The 12,072-nt window shown below is 45.8% G+C and overlaps 1 protein-coding gene across 1 annotated transcript in view; it reads left to right on the top strand.

Moving 5' to 3' along the window:
* LOC146829166 (connector enhancer of kinase suppressor of ras 2-like) overlaps window positions 1-12,072 on the top strand; it is a 1,989,112-nt gene that overhangs the window by 1,031,782 nt on the left and 945,258 nt on the right. The gene's annotated exons all lie outside the window — the stretch shown is intronic.

The raw sequence follows: 12,072 nt of genomic DNA, 5'->3' as shown, positions 1-12,072 counted from the left end.
TCAGTTCCTCACTGCGGTGCAGGGGAGGCGAGACGTCGGTTCCTTACTGTGTCGGGGAAGTGACATCACAGCGGCGGCGAGGCGTCTGTTCCGTACGACGGTGTGGTGTTGATGGATTCGAGAGTCACCCACGTCGAGAATCGGCTCCACGTTTATGAACCACCGGCGTCGGAGTCAATGTGGCAGCCGTCAGCAGGCGTCGGGCCTACCGCGCAAGTTGGGGCGGTGCGTCGTACTCTTCACAAGCGGTGCCCACGGCTTCGATGCCGGTAACGACGTTGCTCACCGGCGTCGGTGTTGCAATTTCCTTCTGTGGCAGCTGAAACAACAGTTCCAGATGCAGAGAGACAGAAGAAATGAAGTCTTTGTGTCTTTGAGACTTCAGAACAGGAGGCAAGCTCAGTTTCAAGCCCTTGGAGATCTTCTTCCTCAAGCAGATGACAAAGCAAACAGCAAAAAGTCCTTTTTCTCCTTTCCTTGGCAGCAAGTAGCCACTGCAGGCCAACCCCAGACAGTCTTTTTAGACACCAAAATCCTTTGTTCTCTGAAGGCAGAGAGTGTCTTTACCCAGCCAAAACCAGTTCTGTCCTCACTGGTGCAGCTTCCTGGCAGGAGGTGGAGACAGCATCAGACTTCTGGAGCCACTGTCCCTCTCCAGCCCCTGTCATCCAAAAGCCAGACATGCAATACACGACCCTGGCAGAAACATACTGGATGGTTAGGCAAGAAAATACCAACTTTCGAAAAGTGGTATTTATGTAAAAATCACCCACACTAAAAGATGCACTTTAACATTCTGAATTCAGGCATACTAAACTGTATTTCTCTAACTTGTTCCCAGGGCCAGTTATGTTTATAGGATGTTTTAAACAAACTCTCCATTCTGTCCCATGGGAACAGGTAGCCTTGCAATAGTAAAAATGATATTGGCAGTATATCACTACCAGGACATGCCACACACATCAGGGCATGTCCTACCTTTCGCATACAATGCACCCTGCCCACAGGGGTACCTTGGGCCTACCCTAGGGGTGACTATAATGTAGAAAAGGGAAGGTTTAGGACTGGCAAGTGTGGGCACTTGCCAAGTCGACATGACAGTCCAAGACTGCACACAGGCTCTGCAATTGCAGGCCAGAGTCACATTTTACAGGCTGCTTCTGTGGGTGGCACAATCAGTGCTGCAGCCCACTAGCAGCATTTGATTTACAGGCCCTGGGCACACACAGTGCACTATACTAAGGACTGACAAGTAAATCCTATATGACAATTATGGAATCACTAATCCATAACAACAATTTACAAAGGGAGAACTTGCACATTGGCACTGCACAGCAGTAGCAAAGTGCCCAAAGCATCTAGACCAGTAAAACGAAGTCCAACACAGCAAAAACACAGGCGGCAAAGGCATAAAGTGGGAGGGAGACCCACACCAATGGTGCAGGTCTAACAAAGCCCATAGACTCGAGTGCAGTGTGCACGGTTCATTTTACCACAATTTAACACAATATTAACCCCTTGCGTGCGCACAACGTCTCCCGGCCATCGTGCATTACGGTGGGCGTGTGCGCACGAAGACTGGGAGACGTCGTGTTCCCGAACGCCGTTTTGTTTCTCCCGCACAGCGGGAGAAATAAACCCGCACGCAAGGGGTTAAACACAATATTCTCATTACTTCATTCTAACTCATTAAGTTTTGTTTATACCCTTATTTCTTTGTGTTTGGTACCATATTTTCAAGACAGCATACATGTACTAAACTAAATATTCTAGAACATGAGTCACCTTGATACTTTTTTAAACATCAAAGTATAATTGAGATTTTCTTTAAAATACATGAGATGCACATCCTGTTTCTTTTCATGCCCAGAAACAGGATGTGCATCTCATGTATTTTAAAGAATGTCACAATTATACATTGATGTTTAAAAAAAGTATCAAAGTGACTCATGTTCTAGAATATTTTGTTTAGTACATTTATGACGTATTGAGAATATGGTACCAAACACAAAGAAATAAGGGTATAAACAAATAAAAATGAGTTATAATGAAGTAAGGAGTATATTGTGGTTAATAATGTGTTAAAATGAAGAGTGCACACTGCACTCGAGTCTATGGGCTTGTTATATGATGCATGGTAATTCACAGGTGTCGACAGCACATGTAGCGGTGTAGCACCACTGGATTATTTAGTATAAAGGTTTTCCTTTTCAGAAAAGTGTAAACAGAAAATACGAGTGCACCTCTCATCTGGATATTATCAATGTGCTTCAGTGTGACATATGCCCCACCCTTAAGTGTTATGAGTGAGATGTTCTTGACCCAGTCTATCCCTGGATCTTTGGAAATGCACATGCCCAGGTATTTAACATCTGTTTGCATCTAACAGTGAGAGTACCCAGGGGTATCAGCGGGGTTGTGGGGTGCACTAAAAGAATAATGTTCATTTTTCCCCAGTTCACCAAGATGCCAGGAGCCTCTCCATAGACTTTCAGAGTTTGTGTCAACTTTGAGATAGTCAGATCAAGTATTCTGATATAAAAAAGAACATCGTCAGCATAGCAGGAGATACAGTCCTCCATGAATACCTTCCATCGTAAAAGCAAAACCTGTGCATCCCTCCCTATCCATCCCACCAAAGGTTCCATAGTGTAAGTAATTTGGTGACTAGTTGACTTTGGTGTGACCCCTGGCCAAGTGGCAAGCACAATCCTTGTCAGGGTAAGGCACAAGTAAACCTCACATTAACCTGTGCTCACCCTCTGGTAGCTTGCCACCTAGCAGCCAGGCTTAACTTAGAGACAATTTGTAAAGTATTTGTGCATCACTTCAAACAGTAAAACAGTGAAAATAGCACACAAAAAGATCCTACACCAAACTAGAAAAATAGAGCAAAATTTAATGAATAAAACAGGATCAAATCAACAACAATCCAGTCAATAAATTAAATATGCCAATTAGGTATATGTTATGTTATGTTATGTTATGTCATATTTAATTTATACAGCGCACGGCTACTCGAAAGTGTCCCGGAGCTAGCTTAAAAAAAAAAGGAAAGTGCATATCAAAACCCGACTAAAAAAGCAGAGTTTTTAGTTTTTTCTTAAACAAAAGAGGGTCCGGAGTAGCCCGAAGTGCCAAAGGCAATAGATTCCAGGCAAGGACAGCTTTGCGAACAAAGGCGTTTCCCCCCAGCCTTTGATGTTTAAACCTGGGGGGCTGAACCAACAGCTGAGCAGACGAACGCAGCTGTCTTCCTAGTGTGTAAAATACAAATCTCTTGCGCAGATAGATGGGACCCAGGCCATATAGGGCCCGATGAGCAATGGGTAACACTTTGTATTTTAAGCGGGCTTCGACAGGGAGCCAGTGCAAAGAGCGCAGATGAGAGCAAACACTGAGCCTAGAACGCAGGCCCAGAAGAAGCCTAACCGCCGAGTTCTGCACCACCTGCAGTTTCATGTTTTAGGGTAGGAAGCACCAGCACTTTAGCACTGGTTAGCAGTGGTAAAGTGCACAGAGTTCTATGGCCGAGCAAAAATCAGTTCCGCAAAAAGGAGGAAGAGAGGCAAAATGTTTGGAGGAAGACAACACTAAGGCTAACAGGTCTAACACGTGTTTTCCCCCATGCTGAAAGTGGGGACAACAACCCAACCCCTTGGGAGTTCTCTTCACTAAGGCAGAAAAACCTGGAGAGACCATCTGCATTGCCGTGGCTAAACCAGGGTGATGTTTCACCATAAAGTCGTGTGCCTGTAGGGATGTAGACCACCTCAACAATTTTAGATTCCCACCCCCACATTTACATTGACTACCTGAGGGGCCTGTGGTCTGTCTGAACCTGGAAGTGAGTCCCAAACAAGTATGTCCTCAGTTTCTTCAGTGCCCAGACTACAGCAAAGACTTCTCTCTCAATAGCACTCCACCTATGTTCCCTGGGAAGTAGCCTACTAGGGATGAATGCTACAGGTTGATCCAGGCGCTCGTCATTTATCTGCAATAGGACTGCCCCTATACCATGCTCTGAGATATCCATCTGGACAAAAAATGTCATGGAAAAGTCAGGGGACTTGAGCACAGGGGCTGTGCACAGGGCCTGTTTTAGGGAGCCAATGGCTTTCTGACAGCCCTTCGCCCAGATCACCTTCCTGGGCTACTTCTTGGAAGTCAGTTCAGTCCAACGGGCAACACCCCTTAAGCAGTGAGGCCCAGGAAGTCCCTCACATCTGCTTGAATTTTTAGGGGCTCCGAGTCTCTATTTCGTCCTGGAGGGGCTGCACTTTACCCCGCATACCAGGTGTCCCAAGTACACCACAGGCCCCTGCCCTAACTGTCACTTACTGACCTTGAAAGACAAGCCTGCCTGTTGCAGAGCCTGAAGCACTTCCTGCAGGTGAAATTGGTGGTCCTTCCAGGCCTCCATCTAAGGCTAAGACCTGTTCGCCAGCCTCTGGAAGTTGGGAAGAGCATTCTTGAGTCCAAAGGGCATCACTTTAAACTGAAACTGGCCCTCTGGGGTAGAGTAGACTGACCTCTCTTTAGCCCCCTCGATTAGGGCAATCTGCCAATACCCTGTTGTCAAATCAAATCTGCTCAGGAACTTGGCAGCCCCTAACCTATCAATTAGCTCATCAGCTTGGGCGATGGTGTGTGCATCAATCTTGGTGACTGAGTTTAGTCTCCAGTAGTCAACACAGAAGCTGAGTTTATGAGTGGTACCCAGTGGTGCCGCCGTTGGTACCAGCACCACTAGGCTTGACAAGGGACTACTGCAGGGATCAATTACCCCCAAGTCCAGCATCTTAGTGACTTCTGCTTTGACACTGGCCCTCACTTTGACAGACAATTGGTACATTTTGTTTTTGACAGGCAGGCTGTCCCCAGTGTCTACATCATGGGTACACAAGTATGTAAGCCCGGGAGTGATGGAAAATAGGGAGGCAAACTGTTCCAGTAACTGGTGACAGTCGCTCTGCTGCTTGAGGGTCTGGGTCAGGGTGGGGAGAGGTAGACACCTTCCACTGACCTATCCTTCTTGTTAGATGACAGGAGATCAGGGAGCAGTACACTCTCCTCTTCCTCCCCATCATCTGTCACGGATGTATGACGTAACAACGCGAGTCATTACAACGCCTGCAGTTACATCGCGGTCGTTACAACGACTGCGATGTTACCACGCTATGCCATTACAACGCAAGTCTTTACATCGACTTGCGCTAGATGGCGTGCTAACATTAGAAAAGTGCAATTTACTATTCCAGTCGATGTAAAGACTTGCGTTGTAATAGCATAGCGTGGTTACATCGTGTTCGTTGTAACGACCGTGATGTAACAGCATCGCGGTGTACTGACTGTGATGTTAAGGATGTTTCCCTCTGTCACCAGCAGCATGGTGACCTCAGACCTCTCATAGTGGGGTTTGAGGCGGTTGAGATGGAGTACTCTTAAGGGGTTCTTGAGGGTCTTGATATCCATCTGGTAGGTGGACTCCCCCTTTCTCTCCACCATTTAATATGGCAAAGTCCAGCAATCCTGAGGAGCCATGGGTTCTACTGGCTCCATCGCCCATACTTTCTGCCCAGGTTGGACTTTCACCATGGTAGCCGATTGATCATACTATTGCTTTATTACCTCTGTGCTGGCCTCCAAGTTCTTAGAAACCTTCTTCCAGAGCTTGGCCATCTTGTTTCTGAGGGCTAGAATGTAGCTAACCACATCTTAGGGGAGTTTCTTGGTAGCTTGCTCCCACCCCTCCTTGACCAGACTGTGAGGTCCTCTTACAGACTGGCCATAAAAAAGTTCAACTGGGCTAAAGCCCTCTCTTTTCCATGGCACCCCTCTGTAAACAAAAAGCAGGCTTAGCAGGACAACGTCCCACTTTTGCCTCATGGGCTCAGGCGGGCACATAATCATTCTTCTAAGGGTCTTGTTGATTCTTTCAACAAGTCTGTTTGCGGATGGTAGGGTGCGGAGAACTTAGAGGTAATTCCACACTTTCCACATAAATTTCATGTATGCAGACATGAAGTTGGTGCCTCTGTCTGACACCACTTCTTTGGGAAAACCCACTCTGGTCAAAATACCCATCAAAGCCGTAGCTACTACACAGTGACTGACCTCGTAGGAATGGCCTCTGGGTACCTAGTGCATGGTCCACCAAGACTAGGATATACCTATTGTATAAGGCTGTCTTGGGATTCAAGGTCCCTGCAATATAAATGCCAACCTCTAAAAGGGTTTTCCCAATACATACATGGGACTCAGGGGAGCTTTTAGCATTTTCCCGGTCTTTCCACTGGCCAGGCAGGTGAGACGAATCTTTAAAATGCAGAAGTAGCTGTCCCCATCCGGTGCCAATAAAAGTCAGTAACAAGCTAGTCAAAGGTTTTGTCCTGCCCCAGATGTCCTGCCAGTTGTCAGAGGTATCTCATGAGACAGCCCAAGTAGGAATGTCCTGTAACGTGGGGATCTACCAATACACAAGTTGCTCCATGCTCAGGAGCCTTAGGCTCGCTATAGGGGAGGTCATTCCCTCAATATGTGAGTTGATCTCCAGGAGTTTCACTAGCTGCCTAGGATTCAGATTGCTGCCTCAGGCCCTCAAGGGATGTACACTCCTTCTGTGCCTTGAAGAATTCCTTCTTGGTGGGCCCTCCTTCCACTTGTCAGCCGGCAAGTTCAGACAAGGTACCAAGGAAGACATAGTTCTCCCCAGTAGGTCAGTAGTGTGTCCCTCCCCACAGTGGATATGTGTTACTACAGGCTACCCCCCCCTGCTCAAGTATCCCTCTGGGACCTTATGTGAGTGCCGCTTCACAGGCAGCAATCCACTTGTCTATATCATCTCCCACCACATAGTTGGACACCAGTTCTAGGGGTATGCGGACTCTCACTTCTCCAGCAGACACTGTTGTCATGCTGCCACCATTACTATTGGGCCCTGCAGCTTTCTTTGCCTTTAACTCCACCACCCTCATGCTCTTTTGATACTCCAACAACAGCTTTTTCTCGGCCAAGGCCCTCTCAGCCTCTGCCTTCTCTTTTTCCAAGGTCCTAATCTCCACCCCTCTTCTCCTCCTTTTTCAGCTTTAATTTGGCCAGCTCCAGCTTGAGCTTTCTTTACTCCCTCTTGTCTTCCAACTTCTCTGGGGCAGGCGCCTGAAAGACACACTGCTTCTTGCAAGCGGAAGGATCTCCAATCCTGGGAGTAGGTTCCCCTCCCCTCAACAGACTGCATTCCAAGATCCTCCTCCTTATCCTCTCCCTCCTGGCCATCTGTCGATGACTGGTGCGCCTCTGCTCATGCCCTCAAGGCCTTTTGGAGCTTCGCCTTCCTGTTGCTTCTTTTGGTAGGCAGCCCCCTCTCCTGGCAAAACTCCTTGAGCTCAGCCACAGTGTAGCTCTCCAGGTTGGCAAGCTCAAACTCCATCCTTACCGGTGGGGCCACAAACACTAACAGTCAGGTAGAGTAGGAATGAATTTAGATACAACAAAAAGGCCAATCAGAGAGAATTTAATTACTCAATGGCACTGTACATAAGTCCTGATCCTCACCGCTGATCACCAATGTAAGAAACTGGGTTACTGGTGTGTGAGTCCTGGTGAAACAGCAACTACAATCCTTGGCAGGGTAAGGCACGTGCAAACCCCAAATTAACCTGCGCCTACCCTCTGGTAGCTTGGCACAGAGTAGTTAGGCTTAACGTAGAGGCAATATGTAACATATTTGTGCAACGCTTCAACAGTAAAACAGAGCAAACACCACACAAAAACATCTAGAAAAATAGATCAAAATTTTATAAATTAAACAAGACCAAAATGAAGAAAATCCCATCAGTAAATTAAGTATGACAATTAGATAAAAGCCGATTTAGCCATGTTTTAGGGGCGGGAGTATAAGCACTTTAGCACTGGTTAGCAGTGGTAAAGTACACAGAGCCCCAAGGCCAACAAAAATAAGTTCAGCAGAATTGAAGAGGAGAGGCAAAAAGTTTGGGATGACAGGCCTAACATATAGTATGGGTGTAGAGAAGAGGAGAAAGAAGACATCCCTGGCACATTTTGTACAATTCCTGAAGTAGAGACCAAAGTTAATTCTTTCCAGGATGGTATGTACTAGAGGCCATTTGATGGAATCTAATGCCTTTTCAAAGTCCAGCTGTGCCAAGGCTGGTGGTTCCACCACTTTTTCCAGATGTGCCAAACCTGTGTTAAGGCTACAAATACTATCTGAATCAGTAGTATTGAACTTCATAGAGCTCCTATCTATTAGGGACAATGGTAACAGCTATGCACTGATCCTCCTATATTTGTCTGCAATTTTTAATACAGTATGATCACAAAATTCTCCTTTCTCATCTGACGAGTGGTAGGTTTTGCCTGGCTGGGGTATCGTCTCAGCCAACCAAAAAGTGCCAGTTCCAACTGCAGGGAAGTCAGGAATACGTATCAGTAATTAAATTATTGTAGGTAGTTAAAAAAATGTACACAATTATATAAAAATTACAGAATTCGACAATAACACATCCAAAGAGCAAAGCATAAACTTATTTTAAGTCAGTTTTTAGATATGGAAGTAAGAAAGGTGTGATTAAGATTAACATGAACTTCTTAACAAATGGGTGCAAGGTGTTGGTCAAGAAAGATTTGACTCTGCAGTATCTGGCCCAAGGTAATGCGCCTCGGTCACACAATGCTTTATTTTTCATCGTGAACCTGGCCTCTATTGCTAAGATTTTTCTCACTGTGAATTTAATTTCACGTCTGCAATAGCCGGGTCTCCCCGCCCTCCGCAGACGCCTTTTCCACACAGGGCTGTTTGTAAGACTTGCTTTCCCATGGCTGATGTTTAACACTCGCATCAGTTGCGACGTGACGTGCGTACAACGCAAAATCAGTTGCAAAATCGGAACTGATCATAGAAGCTGCAGGCTGTTACAGAAAATAACTGGCTGAAAAATTACCTGAAAAACAAAGCGTCTTTGCCTTCGAATTTTTGAGAAAGCTTCTTGTTGCACTGCGCTCGAGCCTGCCGTTGACACATGAAATAGAGCGTGAGTTTGCAAGTTTTGTGACGTTAATATACTTTGACAGGGTCAGCTGCATGAACCAGGCCTCTACAATCCAATTCTGCGGTGCTTTCCGCTGCACAGCACAATTTTACGTGACTATTTTTCAAAGTGATTTTCAAACACTTTGAAAACGGGAATGGTTTCGACCGAGAGGTCCCTCGGGAGCTTGAGAGCGCGTAATGGTGCGGCGTGAGTAAGACAAGGCAACCCTGGAACCCAGAGGTGGAGGAATGGGTCCTGGAACTGGACGGTACAACAATGCTGACATTTATGGACTGAACCAAGAGGGCTTGTGCTTGCGACGCACGTGCGTCACTGTTCCCATATTAAAAGTGACGCACCGGCGGCGCAAGAGGCTTGTAAATAAGCCGTCAAGTCTTCACCACCGAACGGCCGCGAAGCAACATGCTAGAAATCCACCACCCCCTGGACCCGTCCCAAATTGTTCCATTTTTCACCCTTACAACCTCGCAAAAGTGGTGAAAACCTACTCCAAAATCTGTATTTATTTTGATCTGTTCAGGCACAAGTAAGACAATGCACACCTGTATCTGAGACAGGGTTCTTCTAGACGCTCTAGAATAATCCCATTGCATATCTCAATAGCATGCGACTATGCCCTTAGGAGAGATTCTGATCAGTCCCACAGGTATTTTAATCTGTTGCCACCAGGTGAAGGCATCCCTACATTGAACTATCCTACTGCTTCTCTCTGGAAATGTAAGGTAAGGCTTACTTCAGATGCAGACACTGAAAAATGTTTTACGGCTCAGAAAACCTGTCTTGTTTTACACAGAGTTTTATATAGCGGGAACTTGACCCGAATTGGGTTATATGAATGTTTTACACGAGCACCAGTTGCATTACCTGAGGACACATTCATTTTTGTTAGGCACGGGGAGATTAAGTTATTTGCCCAGAATCACAGGATGTTCAGCGTCATTGCCGAGAATCGAACCCAGTTCCCCAGTTTCGAGGTCAACGGCCCTAGCCGTTAGGGTCACCTCCTCTCCCTATTCACATTGGCCATAAATCCCTCCATGGTAGATCAGATTTGCCTCGTAACTAATAGTAAACAGGACACCAAGAGTCAGATGAAGTATCTTGAGGCCCAATAACTTGCCATTATTCAGCTGTTCCAGCCTTCCATTCGTAGGGAGACGTTTTGACATCCTCTGGAAGCAGCTTTTTGCATGTGGTGAGGTACAGTAGTCACAGGGTTAAGGCTATTTTTTGTGCCTGACTTTGGCAAATGATTTTTTAGGGATTATTTACAACATTCTCATCAACAGTTCAAGTGCCAGGTACCAGAGCACTAGCAGAAACTGCCTTACAACATTTGGCTTTGGTGCATGGATACAGACTCTACCCACTAGTTGCATCATTTAGGAATGCTTCAATCCTCTGTTTGACTAATCCGATGCTGCATCCATTTAGGAGAGATAAACCTTACCACCGGGCAGATTTCAGTATATATGGAAGCTGTGTGACTTGGTTCTTCTTGCATATCTGAAGATGCTTAGGGCCTATCATGGGTAACAAGCTGTAAGGAAAAAACACATATCCATTTGTTTTCCCTACACACGATTCATATGGAAAGGTAAATGAATGCCCAAAATGATGATTTTTCACCCAATATGATACTTCAGTCTGACTTCAGCCATAGGCAAATCACCTTTCGCCTTGGTCCAATGATAACAGTCCAGCTTTATCTGCTAGGCCAGGCCAAGCCTCTTGTAAACTGAAAGACAGGCAACCCCACACTAGTTCTAGTTAGGTATTATCAGGGAGTTGTAGCTTGAGCCCTGTGGCACAGCAAGCATGTGCCACACATCTGGAAATCCCACTGAAGAAAAAAGAAATCTCTTCCCTATGTAACTGAAGACCTGGCTGTTCAACTTGGAGCTCAGCCCTGCCTACGTTCCTGGCCCAGCACCTGGATACCCTCACAGGTGAAAAGTTATGCCATAAAAAAGGGACCTAACATAACATAATAATGGTGATTGATGTAATTACTGCAAAAGTCTCAGCCAATGGCAATCACTTGGAGCTGCAATCCAGTCCATTGTCTATTGTCCACTATACCACTGTAGATAGATGCCAGCCACATAAAAACAGCACTGGCTCTTGTGAAACAGGAACAATCCAGCCCAATCTGCCAGGTTAGGTCTCCTCTGAATGGGCGCACATAGCAATCCAAGACTAGTTTCGGCAAAGTAAGGCCTCATCATTGAGGTATAGCTTTACTCATGTAGCACAGTAAACCTAGAACATACATCTGGCACTAGAAGAAACATGGCACACATTGTCTCTCCTCACAAAACCCTGCAATTAACACTGCAAGAGATATGATCACTAAAGAGGGGAAATAAATCTTCTATTCTTGTTATAAACTGTAACTGAGATCCCAAGAACATCAAACAATCTGACTCCTATTGGGTTAACTGGTTTCTGTGAGGAAAACGTTACTCACCCTTGGTAATTGGTTTAAGCATCAATGCTTGACTTGTAGGAGGAATGTGTGTCCTTGACTGACAGAAATTGCAATGCATTTAAGAAAATAAAACATTAACACAATCCATACCATGCTAGCTCAAATTATTCACATACAATACCTACCACATTAAACAAAGTAAGAAACACTGCTGTAGGGATCAAAAGTTAGATAAAAACAAATTGGGTGTTTTTTGGGGAGAGGAGTTGGCCTAATGGCTAGGGCTCTCAGACCCCAGTCCATGATCTCCAGGTGCCTGTGGCTCTCCACAGATCCAACTGAGATCAATAGCAAAAGGTCCATTTGCTCCTTGGTCGAAATATTCTGCAACAGCTTCCTTTGCTACTCCTTGGGCATTCAGGAGATGTTTCAAAGACAGCTAGCACTAGAAATGTCCTGTTGCAATCACTTGTTCATCAAGAAGTCGCATCTTCCTCGGTCTCCAGGACAGTAGGCATTTCCCAACCTCAGGACAGATGATCCACTTTGGCAAATAGATTTCCTGGT

The sequence above is a fragment of the Triturus cristatus genome, chromosome 5_2 (genome assembly GCF_964204655.1).
Source record: "Triturus cristatus chromosome 5_2, aTriCri1.1, whole genome shotgun sequence".
Taxonomy (NCBI): Eukaryota; Metazoa; Chordata; class Amphibia; order Caudata; family Salamandridae; genus Triturus; species Triturus cristatus.
Note: the sequence above shows the minus strand (reverse complement) of the source record. Positions and strands in the feature narration are given on the sequence as shown.